General features: G+C 39.1%; 1 protein-coding gene and 1 long non-coding RNA gene across 2 annotated transcripts in view; one reads left to right on the forward strand and one right to left on the reverse strand.

The window, feature by feature from the left end:
• Positions 1-13,915, reverse strand: part of LOC138615739 (uncharacterized) — a 208,775-nt gene extending 194,860 nt beyond the window's left edge. The window contains exon 1 of the long non-coding RNA XR_011310551.1: positions 13,865-13,915. This is a non-coding gene — a long non-coding RNA (uncharacterized lncRNA). The remainder of the gene's footprint in view (positions 1-13,864) is intronic.
• The window catches only part of LOC138615728 (protein phosphatase 1 regulatory subunit 29-like), a 238,873-nt gene that overhangs the window by 23,377 nt on the left and 201,095 nt on the right, over positions 1-14,401 (forward strand). The gene's annotated exons all lie outside the window — the stretch shown is intronic.

A 14,401-nucleotide genomic window follows, 5' to 3' on the forward strand; every position in this document is an offset into this window, starting at 1 on the left:
TGATCTGTTCACTCACTTTAGGCTTTAAGAGTGGTTTATTTTCGGTCTACATCCTGGATAAAATATGAAACCTGTAGCAAACTATGAAGAATGGATGTATATATTTATGACTGTTTTGACTGTGTTGCCATGGTAACACTGTAATGCATACCTCAAACTAATGAATTTACCAGCAATTAACTTCATCTGCGTTTTCAAAGAACTGACACCAGAAGAAAAGATGTTAATTTATCCGTAAGATCTCAAACTGCTGTTGACAGCAGTGTTCTATTTTCTGTCTCTAACTCACGAGTCAGATGCTTTGAAATGAGTCTGTGTTCAATTTCTGCACATGACATTTGGGCCACCTCACAAAGCAGAAGAGAAAATAAAAATGTAGATTCTAGGTGACAGATTCAATCAGTTATTAGAGAATGGCTCCGAGCACCTCTCCTTTGGCTTTGTGGTTTCCTAGCAGCTCTGACAGAGAAAAACGATGCATCTTCAGCCCTGAGCACACTACACATTCAATAATAATAGTTTTGATTTGAGCATTCGGTTTGAAGATCAGAGTCTGCAAAATTCAGGGGAGGTCAAACAGGGACAAAATGCACATTATATTACCACACGTGTCACACTGTGATTCAAATCTCTTGCTGTTCTCAGACTTCAGTGAAACCTGATGAAGCTTAATTACATTTTTTATTCGGAGCTTGTCAGTTTGTAAATTAACTTCTCAATGAAATCTACGCCGTGTTTTGAAAGTTCAGTAATTGTAGAATCTTCCATGAAGAATCGAAAGTGCTATATAAAAAGGTAAGTACTGAATATAAATACATTGAATGGGAATTTCTAAACAAAATGAGTGCATAAAATAGGGATTTATTTAATGACAATTTGAATAATTATAGTTTAAGGATTATAACTCACACTTTGTATTAACTTTACAAATTTAACAGTAATACGTAGCCACATTTAGAAGAAGTGCCCAAAACATAGTCCTCCACTATCTAAACAAGAAGCAAAGCAAATAATCGAAGCTGAAAGAGAAGTTAATAAAAAAAAAAAGGGTAGAACAAACAAATAAGGCAATTGCGAGAAAATGCAGGGGAATAGAAATCATATTTATTGAAATTAACTCAGATGGGTCAAAATTAAAGACTTCAACCACCTTGTTTTTCTCCAACACAAAAATTAGACCAAGACATATAAATGGTTCTTGTGCAATACAATCCTTAAGACAAAATAGGAGAGGGCCAGATTTATTTGTTATGCTGCAGATGATGGCAGATTGAATGGTGGTGAAATAGGCCCGAGAAGTTTATTAAATCATTTATTACATTTTTTTTTGTTTGTTTTAGCTTACCATGGTGCTGAACAATGGTAAAAGGCGAATTGAAGTCAGTCAGCAAGTCTCTGCTCGGAACGCCCCGCGCTATTGGAGAGAGAAGAAAGATAGAAACTAAAATGCCCAAGGCTCTTTCAGTTGGATTTAATGTCTACAGGTGCAAGCCTTTTTTTCTTCTGTAAGTTGATGTGTATTACAGCTGAGCAGGCTGTTGAATAGTAACAATGATTTATTTGTCTTACTATTCTTTCTTTTGTAGTCTTTGAAAATGTGTCATGCAGTTTAAGTGTCTGAACGGTTTCTTCCTGGTGTAAAAAAAACAAGTCTAGATGATACTATATTTGTTGTATGTGCTGCTGCACATTCTCAGAATAAAAAGAGTTTAGTCAGTCAGATAGCTGGCACTTTTGTCAAACTATACCCAAGGCTGTTTGACATCAGCTTCAGGTTTTTTTTTAAAAGGTGTACAGCTAGCTGGTCTCAGTTTTGTACATTGTAGTTTCTTGTGAGGTTAAATCCCTGTGTGACAGTAATAAAACCAGTCAATATGAGGCCATTTTGACCATATGACTTTCCATCCAATGCCAATCAGTGGTCAGGTTGCACATCCAATCTCCAGGCCTCTGTGCGTGGAGTCCAAATGTTATGCTCATTGATGCCCTGGTTTCTAGCCACAGTCCAGACTCACTCCAGCTTAGGTGGACTTCAAGACTCAGTCTTGACTGCCCACAGGGATGATTGTGAATGTCTGTATATTTGTGTTAGCATTGTAATGGACTGGTGGCCTGTCCAAAATGTCTCTCTGCATTTCACCAAATAGGCTTTCGCTGCCCATGACCCTTAAGACAAAAAAAAAAAAAAAAAGAAGCGGTTGGTTGAGAGACTGAATAAATGAAGGGTGATGTTCTGAAAAGTTTCTCAGCAAACTGGAGCGTTCACAGCTGAGTGTGAGTGTGTCTCTGTCCAAGGTGCTGAAAATCTTCACGGCCAGATGAGCTCAGCTTTGCAGACATCTGTCCGTGGTGCTGAAATCCAGCAATGAGTTCTCAGCCACGAGACATGCAGCCACAGATGTGGCCAGTCAGAGCGTGAACAGAGAAGGCATGAAAGCCTGGAAACGCTCCTATTTATCAACTGACATTATCTGATAAATAGAAGTTGACATAGGTTTTATTTTTTTTAAACCAGAAACCATCTATACTATACATTTATTGTAATATACTGTATATTGACATTTTACTTTTTAAACATTTGATCTTAATGTAACATCTGCTGATTCTATTTTGCTCTTCATACAGTATGTTGTTTGTGTTATACATTTTTGTAGATTTCCAGTTCTAAGTACTCTTTAAAAAACAACAACAAAAAAAACAAGGACAGATTTTAAAGTCTCTTTAAGTCATAATTTCATATACGTACAATTTTCCTGCAGTTCTAGGTGGTCATTAGCTTCTTTCCCCATGGAGAATGAAAAAGGAGACTATCTAAATTAAACAAATACGGTGGTCTCTGTATGACAAACCTATTAAAGGGACAATAAACACAGTGAACAACAGACTGAGAGACTTGAATTACTTTTTTCAAAATAAATTTGCAGTAGGCTTTGAATGTTCACAATTTTTGTTGTAAAAAAATCCTCCTCTCATGTGATTCTTACACATTCTCAGACTTATTCACAAGATACACCAGAAATATGATATGCATTTTTTTCTCACCAATATGGCTACACAATCACTCTAATATCAAACCTCTGACTTGAATCCAGTAGATGCCTGGAATAGCTTCTAATAATGGCTTTTATTTGAAGTAAAGAATATTGTGATTTGTTGTAAGTGTTCTTTTCAGTCAACATTTTGCTCTCAAAATTCTTGAAATGCCATGTACAGCAAATGACAGCAGTTCCAAACATTTTTCAATGAACATCTTCCATTTTCAATAATCATTGTTGTCTTTGGGACAATGAGACGAGAAGCCTTTGTCTATCCCTGTACTAAAAAAAACTCACCGAAAAAACAACTGAGGTCAGGACTGAGACAGAAGTGCATCTTCACAGCCACTTTCCACAAACATTCAGTTTAAATGTTGGTTAAATTATTCAGGGCAGTACATGACAAAGATATGTGGGGCATGTGTGTGTGTGTGTGTGTGTGTGTGTGTGTGTGTGTGTGTGTGTGTGTGTGTGTGTGTGTGTGTGTGTGTGTGTGGATTTATTTATGATGAGGAAAACACAAACTCCTGTTCTTTCAGGTTAAAGCTTTCAGGCCCCTCCTTGTCGTCCTCTCAGCTTCTGTCGGCTCACACTCTCAGCAACCCCGAACAGCTCCTGAGCAGTTGTAAAGGCACATATTGTTTTGGTGTGTGCATCGTTGTCCATACGCGTGGGTGATGAATGAACAGGAACAGCAACTTTGACAGTAATATTGTCTAGGTGCCCAAGTTTCTTTTATTTGCATTCAGACTTTTTTTTTTTTTTTTTTTTTCTTGTTTTAGTATTTTGAAGTGAGTGTGTGACTGGCTCTATCTCTACAGCTTAGTGTGTGTTTGTGTGTAAGTGCATCTGCATGCTCCAGTTCAATCTGCATGTGAATCTTTGCCAAGTCACAGATATAAATAAACCATAGCTATGGCTGATACCGTAACTGAGGCAAGCCACGTGCTCTGGCAGATGTAGCTGACAGCTGAAATGAGCCTCTCTGTGTGTGTGTGTGTGTGTGTGTGTGTGTGTGTGTGTGTGTCTATGGGTGTTTGTGTCAATGCATGTACTGTATGTTGTAGGAAGAGTTTATTGTGGCTACTATAGCTTCATACATCCAGCTTTCTTCTTTCTTGGAAAGTTTATGTGTACGTGTTTGTGTGTGTGTGTGTGTGTGTGTGTGTGTGTGTGTGTGTGTGTGTGTGTGTGTGTGTGTGTGTGTGTGTGTGTGTGTGTGTGTGTGTGTGTGTGTGTGTGTGTGTGTGTGTGTGTGTGTGTGTGTGTGTGTGTGTGAGCGAGATGGATGAGGGGGATTTAAGCACTTAAGATTGATTCTGTATTCTCTGCAAATATGCCTCAGCCTAAATGAGGTAAAAGCACACGCACGCACGCACGCACGCGCACACACACACACACACACACACACACAAAATATCTGACATGTTTCCTCAGTACTGCAAGAAGGCAAATTTGTTGCTCCTGAATTCACATTCAGCAGAGCGCGTGCTCAGCAGTGTGCGGCTTGCTAAATATTCAGTGCTAAACACTTTATTATTGGTCTGCTAACTCATCTTTGCTTCCCAAAGATGTACACGTGAAAATCAACCGAGTGGAGTGACGCTTTAGGCTCTGCTGAAGTTGGACTCGGTATTTGAAAGGAAAGTATCTTCCTTCAAAACATTCAGCCGACATGCTTCATGTGGAGTGTTCTTTTTTTCATGGTTGTGATTGTTCTATATTTCATGGTTTTTCAATCACCACATTATATCTGAGTGAAGGGTTTTTGAAGCAGCTTCTTTTGGAGGACAAGGTGGAGTTTTAGTATCTGTTACCGCTGTAAAAGAGGTTCAGTCAAACACAGATGTAGTGGCATCAGTTAAAGTCTGTCTTAGTTCATAATGACCCATCTTTCTTTTAAACTTGATCTCTCGATGTTATTTTACTGATTTTACAGCAGAACTTTCCTGAGTTGGGACCTTCCCACCGTCCAAAGACGTGCATGTCAGGTTAATTGGTGAATCGAAATTGGCTGTAGGTGTGAATGTGAGTGTGATTGGTTGTGTGTCTTTCTGTATTGGCCCTGTGATAGACATGCGACCTGTCCAGGCTGTCCCCTTTGATCAGTCAGCTAGGATAGACTCCAGTGTTCCCGTGACCCTGCACAGGACAAAACAGGTTTAGATAATGGATGGATGGATGAGTTTGTTTGATGTAGTCTATGCACTGTGGATCTCACTCAGCTGTTTGTGGTTGGTGTTCATTTGTCAGGTTTAATGTTCTGTTCTTGCATTAGGACCAGCATTTGATTTGACCCAACCACTCAATTAACTTTAGCTCAGCCCCAGATGGATTGAAGTAAAATGGTTAGAATACACATATTGCAGGACCTTGTCTCTTTGAAGTCAGTTCCTATCTGCATTGATCAGATTTGTCCATGTTTGCTATGAGGTGCTAATTGTGACACTTAAAATGATATATTTAGCAGTTTGTAGCACATGAAACCCTGTTAGTCTTATTGAGTTGTGTTTTCAATAAAAAAAAAAAAAGAAAAGAAGATATTATAAGAAATAATTAGTCTAAAGAAGTATCAGTTTCTCCTTAGCTTTAGCTGTGCATGTTGTTGGCCACTTCTTTCCCTTTATGGGCTGTTTCAAATTGTATAAATGCATAAAAAGGAATGTGTACTTGCAAAAACGATTGCATCTTGTGATTCGATGACATCATGCTATTAACTTATCTTCCAGTGTGCGTATTTTTGGGGCAAGATAAAGACAGTATATCTTAGAAATAAACCTTTGCCTTAGGTTTTGTAGGATGTGCAGATTTATTTAGAAGGTAAGGTGATTTGTGTAGCACATTTTAAGAACAAGGCAACGTAAATTGTTTTACATACAAGACATCAAGACAAAATATAAAAGGAACATTTTACATTCTAACCATTTCATACAACAGTGGGAATCCCACTTGAGTTATCTTTCTCAGCACCTGTTAAATTTAAATCCAATATTTGCTCGAATTATATTCAGACACCTGCCTCCCGAGCTGCTACATGCTTGACTGTTTTCAGCCAGTCACTTGTTTTCGTTTGCTCTCAGGCGCTTTGTGCCGGGCAGCTAGAATTGAGGCTTTGCATGGATATGCTACATTAGAGCTGCTGGAAATCTACAATCTGGAGCAGTGGAAGCTGCACAGTGCTGCTCACTGGGATGACAATTCTCTGTGGGATTCTGGTTATGTTCGCCCTCAAGGAGTCATTTCTCGAAGCACTGCTCACATAAAATCTTGCGTAACGTAGCTTTAACAATCTTTTATCAAATAAAGGGGAATTCTTTGGCAAAGACGGGGTACTACTTACTTTTGGAGGAGCTCTACTTTGCACCCGATTTCAATTTTGGTGTCCTTGTCACTCCCTTTCTATTTGCTTCCATTCCTCTTCCTCTTTCTTTACTACTTTGCTTTCCTTTTCCTATATTTTCATTTGTCTCCTCTTCCCCTCTCAGAGCGAGATACGAGCTGTTATCTGACATTTGCACTGTTTTGACAGGGACAACACCTAAGCACACACACTAACACAACAACAGCAACACCCAGCACACAGATCTGTCATGGTGTTATTTCAGGTATATAATTGATAAAGACAAATTCAGAGCCATAGACAGACAACGTTTGTGACACTAACACAAGCACACACTCCACATACAGAGTAGGCTTCACCTCCATGCTAGTGTGTGTGTGTGTGTGTGTGTGTGTGTGTGTGTGTGTGTGTGTGTGTGTGTGTGTGTGTGTGTGTGTGTGTGTGTGTGTGTGTGTGTGTGTGTGTGCGTGCGTGGGCACTTCCTGACAATCTGGATGAGGCCAGGTCTTGAACACAGAGATTTGTGAGTCACACTGATTAGTCAGTCCAGCCGCGGTCGAGTTTGTATGCTGTTCATGTTTCTGTGTGTGTGTGTGTGTGTGTGTGTGTGTGTGTGTGTGTGTGTGTGTGTGTGTGTGTGTGTGTGTGTGTGTGTGTGTGTGTGTGTGTGTGTGTGTGTGTGTGTGTGTGTGTGTGTGTGTGTGTGTGTGTGTGTGTGTGTGTGTGGGCTTGTGTGTGATGGGCAGGTAGTGTATTAGCCTGCGAGCAGCTAGTCCCTTGTTAGCAGGCATCTGGCAGGCAGGTAGATGTAGAGTGACAGAAAGGTTCACGGCATTCACACACAGATACGCAGACAGAACACACACACAAACGCACGCAAGCACGAACACACACACACACACACACACACACACACACACACACACACACACACACACACACACACACACACACACACACACACACACACACACACACACACACACAGAGGATCTTATACTCTCTTTCCTATCTTGCTTGAATGCAGAACTAACAAACCGTCAGGTGGACACACAAAACCAATAGCGCCCGTCATTCGCAGGTGTTACTGCATTCTGGGATGTGAATCACACTCACATTTTCTATCCTAATATTGACATACATATAGAATATAAGACATTTCTACATACATTATAACGACCGCCTGCATTGTTCAGCTGGTTTCCTTTTGGAGTTTATGGAGTAATGACCTCTGCATTGATTCTACACTATTTACTTAGACATGCGTTGATATTTCCATTATGTTGGTTATTAACTTTAAATCAAAATTAACAGATCAAATTTAATGTTAGCAGGAAGCTCAGTGCAGAGCTGAAAAAGAGCAGGCAACTCAGCAACTTTAAACTACAGGTATATAAATTCAGAAATGTTTTGCTGACGTTCGAGCGCTAAAAACACATTTGTTTCCGAAGAGATGGTGGAGACCCAAAGAAAGAGAAAAAAAAAGTCAACCTCGACTTCTATTCTTCAGGTGGTCACACACACAACTCCAAATAAGTGTTTATGTTTGTCTTAGTTTTTCGGTACTTCCAGTAAATTTGATCACAATTTCATATGTGTTTGATTCAAGAATTGAACGTCATTGTCACCAAAATATGGTAATGAGTTTTCTCTCTTGAAGCATCTTAAGTACACTACACCAGAAGTCGCAACAAAAAAAAGAAACCTATAAAGTCTAACATAAGTAGTGTAAATAACCATTGTGTCCCCTTTTTTCTGCACTATATTCTGTTTAGGTTAATGGTCAACGATCCACTTTAATGGCTCATTACTCGTCTTTTGGGCAACCTTTTTCTTGGGCTATTTATAATGTTTCATAGGTACGCTTTGATACCAATATGATGGTGAAATACTTTTGTTTGAAGGAAGAAGGTCATCAATATATTGCAACATTATTAAGGATCAAGAATGAAGGGCAGTAAAATGATTTTGACAAGAACCCCCCCCCCCAAAAAAAAACAAAAAACTTTAATCTTTAGTTTTTTGGTTCAATTATGAAAACATGTCCAATAAGAGTTTGTCTGTTTGTGTGATATTAGCATCTGTGCTGTCATGCGATGGTGCACTGCAGTGTTGACTTTTTTGTCTTTGAAGGAATGTAACAGTGGAACTAGATATTCACACATTACTTAGCTCATGACATCCTGCCATCTGTGCCCATTAGAAGCTGTGACATTCCTCCCGGAGGCCTCACAGGAATAGCGGTGGAGGCAAGCCAAGTTCTGCCTGAGTGTGAAGCCTTCCCCTGGGGTTCAGTCTGACTGCTAGTTCCCGGTCTGGCTCTGGGTCTCCAAGGCCTCTGAAGAAGGAACGATTCAGGGGATTACAGGGCAAGAAAATGAACTTATTTGACTTTTCTAGCTGGTTGACATGAACAGAGAATGCTTCTAAATGCTTAATCATTGCATTCAGATGATAACTAGTTTCTGAGACTTTTGTAATGTTTTACAAATTAACCTATAATTGTTCTTTAAGTGGCGTACAGAGATCATACTGCATTCATCTTTTAAATACTATGACATACATTGATTATAAAGCAAACTATTAATCCAGCATAAAGACGGAAGATTAGTATTCATATGAAATCTGGTCTCCGGCCACCTTATGTTTAGGTTATTCACCACCTGGTCGCTGTTGCTAGAAAAACTATGATAAACCACAGGAGCCATAGGGCTAAACCAACACCGCCTCGTGTCAAGACACAAAACAAAAACAATGAGCTGAAAGGTGTTAAATTGCTCCGTAGAATTGAGGGGAGCTGCAAAGTGGGTGACATTTTCCATAACTTTGAATGACATCAATCTTAGTACACATAGTCATTCGTCTCATGATTGAAATTCAAATGAGCATCTTAATTAGGTTAATATATAATCAAACCAATACTGCTGGTCAATCAGTAATATACGACAGTGAGTAAAACTACAATGCGTCCACGTTTCATTCACACACATTTTTCTACTTAAATGCTTAAGATGTAGCTCATTTCCTTTGCTTTTGCTGAAGCAGTGATGCTTGCCAGATTATTATTATTATTTTTTTTACCTTTTGGTTTCACATATTTAAAAAATTTCCCCTCGGGGATTAATAAAGTATATACCTACCTACCATATGTGCAAAGCTCCTTCCAATTTCACAGCTGCTCATAGAAATTTAATGTGGATGGCCACCAAGGAAAACTGAACTCCTAACCCAGGCAGTGTTTGAATCGTGCTCTATCCATTAAGCCACACCAAGAATAAAGACCCTGATCCCTGCTGCTGCTGTATGCTGCAGTGCAGGCCAACAGGTACATTGGTGCCACTTTTAAAGGCGCTCAGTTCCTGTGGCTCACGTTGGTTTGCTGATGCTCTCTGAGGTAATTAATTCAATGTCAGTCAGAACACTGGTCTCAGAAGGCAAGAGAGGGGCAGCATGTTTAAATGGTTGCAATGGCGGGCTAAGTTAGGGATTTTTCGCTGTAACAATTGAGAAGAAGAAAGTAACCGGTTGCGATAATTCAATAACAATGCCTTATGGGTGATAATACCAATAAGCATGGAATTTCCCTCCATTAGTCCACTGAAGGATACCTTGTCAGTGTCACGTTTTGCCTTGCTTAGGTGTGAAAAGGACACGCATGTAAGCCCAAGAAGTAAGGTGCCTTATGTTTAGGCAACAAACCATGTGGTTAAGTTAGGGAGAAGATAAAGGTTTGGTTACATTTGATTCCGTCACAATTTGGTCGGAGAACAGTACACAAACGACTTGGTAGTTGGTTAGAAAAAGATCATAGTTTTAGTTTGAAAAAAGTAATTTTACATGAGTTATGTTACGCATGTAATTAGGTTGAATAGATTACGTTATGCGAGTATCTTCCTTGAGCTCCTTGCCACACTCGTGGATTTCGTTTTAAGAAACGGGGCTAAGTGTTTTGTTCATCCAATCACGTTGGCCTCCTCCATACACAAACTTTATCACACTTTGTACTTTGTAAAGTTACATTTAACTGGCCAAGGTGAGTCAAAACGTAACACTGACACGGTACCCTCCATTGGACTGACGGGTTTATTACACACTTTGGTGTGATACCAGGCTGCAGGATGATACTAAAAGGTACGTCCACAAATACCCATTCCTCTATTTAAGGCCAGTCTACCAAGTGGGCGGTGTGTAAAATCACAGAGGTTCATACGTTCACATAATGATGAGAGCTGGCTTCTGTACGTTTATCATATTGTGAAAATAGATTAATTCATTGTTTAAGTAATATGAGCTCCAACTTCTTGGGTGTGTGAATTTGATGCTTTTGTGTTTTATATAGTGAAATGACTTCAGGTTGGCACATTTTTTGTGCAAAATAATCCATTCAAAGATATCAACTTCTAACCACAATATTTTGAAAGGTTATAGACATTAATCAATTCATTAAAAAATATTGATACGACAACTACAACCAGTTGAAGATTTAAAATGATTTGAGCAAACTCCTCTACAATACAGTCAAATAACCACACAGCAACAGATTACTGGGAATGATCTGTCTTCTGGGTGGTTAGAAAGGGCCAATTATAGTTACATCTTTCCTCTGTGAAATACTTACTTGCAGTTCTATTACAGGTTTAATGCTGGAAAGCAAGGCTACAGTGCTCGCTGTTCTACTGTATTAAAGGGTGATAGCACAATACTTGAAAATTTCAGATATGAATTTCACTTTGATTCACTCCAAATAATGCTCAAAGGATCCTTTTCTCACTTTACATTGTCATAGCCTGTCATTTCTCTCGCTTCGCTATAGGAATTCTGTCACTTTGATTTCCATTACAGGTTTGACACAGTAGCCGCTCGTCTATGGCTACTCTCTTGTGCTTTCAATCAGGTTCACAGTGTGGACCTGGGTCCCCTGTCCTCTACTGCCTTATTTGTGGACTCTTATGATGAATCTGCAACAAACTATTTCTTGTCCAGAGGCAGGTGACAAGGGCGTCATTTTATCTCACCACATGCCAACTATGAGGAGCCATCAGAAGCAGCAAATGTGGACAAATAGAGGACAAAACAACATGTACACATTGCAATGTACAGTAATCCAGCACAGTGTAAAATGATACCATAAATAGCAGCTTCCAACATTACTTAAGACATAAATAAAAAGATGAAAAGCTGTACACTTCAGTTACAGTACAACAAGGCTGTTATTGGATCGAATTGTAAAAACTTGTATAATGTTTTGATCTCTGTGGGGATGGACACATGGGAGTTTCTGTGTATATATACGCATAGCAGCAGGTGGTGACATTTAAACAGTAAACAAACATGAGCTGGATGGTTGATTCCTTTCCTTGATGTAGCTGTAGAGAATATCACTTTGGCATTTTGCCTATTCCACCATAAAATCAGATTTGTACTGCTCCAGAGCCCATCGACATGAATACAGGTGTTTTGAGTTATTAATTCAATAGATTACATTATGGACTAAATTTATTACAGACTAAATTTCCTCACTGGTCCAAATTGCCTGAGGCTACACTAGAAATGTGCTGAGATCATTAAAGTACATACAGTAATATGAATAATAAAGGTGTAAGTTGCCTTTTCAAATGTGACAAAACAGTTGAGAAAGCCAAAGGGATGTCAAAGTGAGTCTGCACTCGCCCACACCTTCCTAAGAAGAAGTCTAATCAGTTGTCTTGGTCACAAGAAGCCTTTGTAAATCCAAAGATGAGTTTTTAATGAGTGGAGAATTGAATTAAAATTAGTTGCCCCATGCAAATGAATACTGCACAAGTTGTGAGGAATAGGTTGACACAGGTTTGAGGCTCTTTCGACACAGAGTACCATCAGGGAGGAATCGAACTGGTCCCAACTGCAGCGTGACAATGACCCCGAACAACATTAAGACTCATCAGGAACTGTCTCAATGGACAAGATGAACAAGTAGTCCAGTCAAAGATGTGATAGAGTGCTGGAGTTCTTTTAAAAACAAAGACTGATCATACCAAATATTAATCTGATTCAGGATCTTTCTCTTTATTGAATAGTGTGTGAAATTCAAGGCATCGTCACTTTACTTTTAGTGCGGGGAACTTTTGAATAGTACTTAATGTCTGCATGAAATGTTGTTTGGTAAGATTTGAAATCACAATACACAAACGATTTAGGGTAGTAGCACTGAACTAAATGACCAAACAATGGCTCTTTGGTTCACATAACAGAAAAATAATAATTATTACTATTATTTACCAGTACTACTAACTCTGAAATGCACATAAATGGGTACATTTACCTGCTTATAGACAGTTTCATACAGTAAGTTTAATATATTAACCTTATTTTTTTAAGTTATTCATCAGCCTGTGATGTTAAAGTGAATACTTTGATGGATTGACATTTTTCTCCTAAAAAAGTTTCCTAAAGAACTTAGTAGTAAAGAGATTTCTTCAGTCTTAATTGTGCACCGTTTTTTTTTAGTAAATAACTAGTGTGAAACCACCTTTAGTTAATAAGAAATTAAGAAAGATTTGACACACAAACTTTGTAATTGACTTTTAACTGATGGCAGAGTTGGTGGTTTGATCCCAAACTCTGCCTATTAACCACACGTACTCAAGCCAACATCAATCCTGAAAGTGCTCCTGATGGTAAGGCGAGTGCCTTGCGAGGTAGTTCACTGCCAAATTTAGCAGAAAAAAAGGCAACGCTGAAAATAACTACAATTCTTGAATAAATAGAAAATAAATACAGTAAAATAACAAAGACAAATAACAAAATATACTTCAGCTGCCTCAGACTTTTTGGTAACTTTGAGAGGAAATCTAAAAGTTTCAGCCACCTCGAGTTACAGTCAGGACTTCTGGAGGAATTCACTGATAAAGTTCTGTAGCTCTGCCAGGCAAGTCCTTGTAGGTAATTAAAAAAACAATCTTCAGATCAATTCTAAAATGTACTCAGGGCTACAGCAGATATAATAGGTGTAATGCAAGCTGGCTGCTGGGTCTTAGTTAAAAGTCTGAATCTTGAACAAAATAAAGATCATTTAAAGATGATTCATACAAGTGCAAAGTCAACTGCAGCCACTGTATCAAAAGGGACGTGAGGAAGCCACGTAACGCTTTCTCTACACCTGTAATGATAAGATAGGACTTTAGATACCACCACACTGCAGTGCATAACAGATTCACAGTTTTTTGTGTTTCTGGGTGCTCGCTCATTGCCCTACCTTCCACTGCTGTGGTGGAAACCATGTGTGAAGGATAGGGAGCGTTTGTACATTTCATCGGCAAGGGAGTGTTTTCCTTTCCATGACAGAATACAGAATCACCTGTCGCAACTGCTGAGTCACCATCATCAATCAAAAACCCCATCAAGGTCAGACAGATTATGGTCATTTTGTGAAATGGGCTGGAAGATTTTGTACTTACTTTTCCTTGAAATGAAAATCATCTCAATTTCACACACATACTGTATATTTGACTTCAGATACACACACACACACACACACACACACACACACACACACACACACACACACACACACACACACACACACACACACACACACACACACACACACACACACACTGGAATCATCAGCATGCCCGAGCTCAGGTTTTTATAGATCGGTTGATCTGCACAAGGAATGCGAGCACACCCTCAGATGCCGACAATATCATATCTGTAATTTATCTCTGAATTTGCAACGTGTCACTTTTTTTCTTCACTTTGTTTCGCTCACATACACACTCGTAGACACAAAGTCCTTCCTCGCCCAGAACATCTGCGGTTAAAGTGTTTACTCTCTTATCCATGGAGCTGATAAGTGTGCGATTCCATGGTTTGAGAAGCAGCATCGGGCTTTTTTCGGAGGACATTGTGTAATTTAAAAAGCCGTGAGCAAAATAACAGGATGTAACACCTCATAATCTCTGACTCTATTTCAGTTCGATTCACTTCAACATGATTTATTGGCATGAAAATAATATATTATGCTGGCATGACATCACGGTAAGAG

This window comes from Brachyistius frenatus, unplaced genomic scaffold (genome assembly GCF_029030835.1).
Source record: "Brachyistius frenatus isolate BFR_SWC_R1_liver_20210118 unplaced genomic scaffold, ASM2903083v1 Contig_7, whole genome shotgun sequence".
Taxonomy (NCBI): Eukaryota; Metazoa; Chordata; class Actinopteri; family Embiotocidae; genus Brachyistius; species Brachyistius frenatus.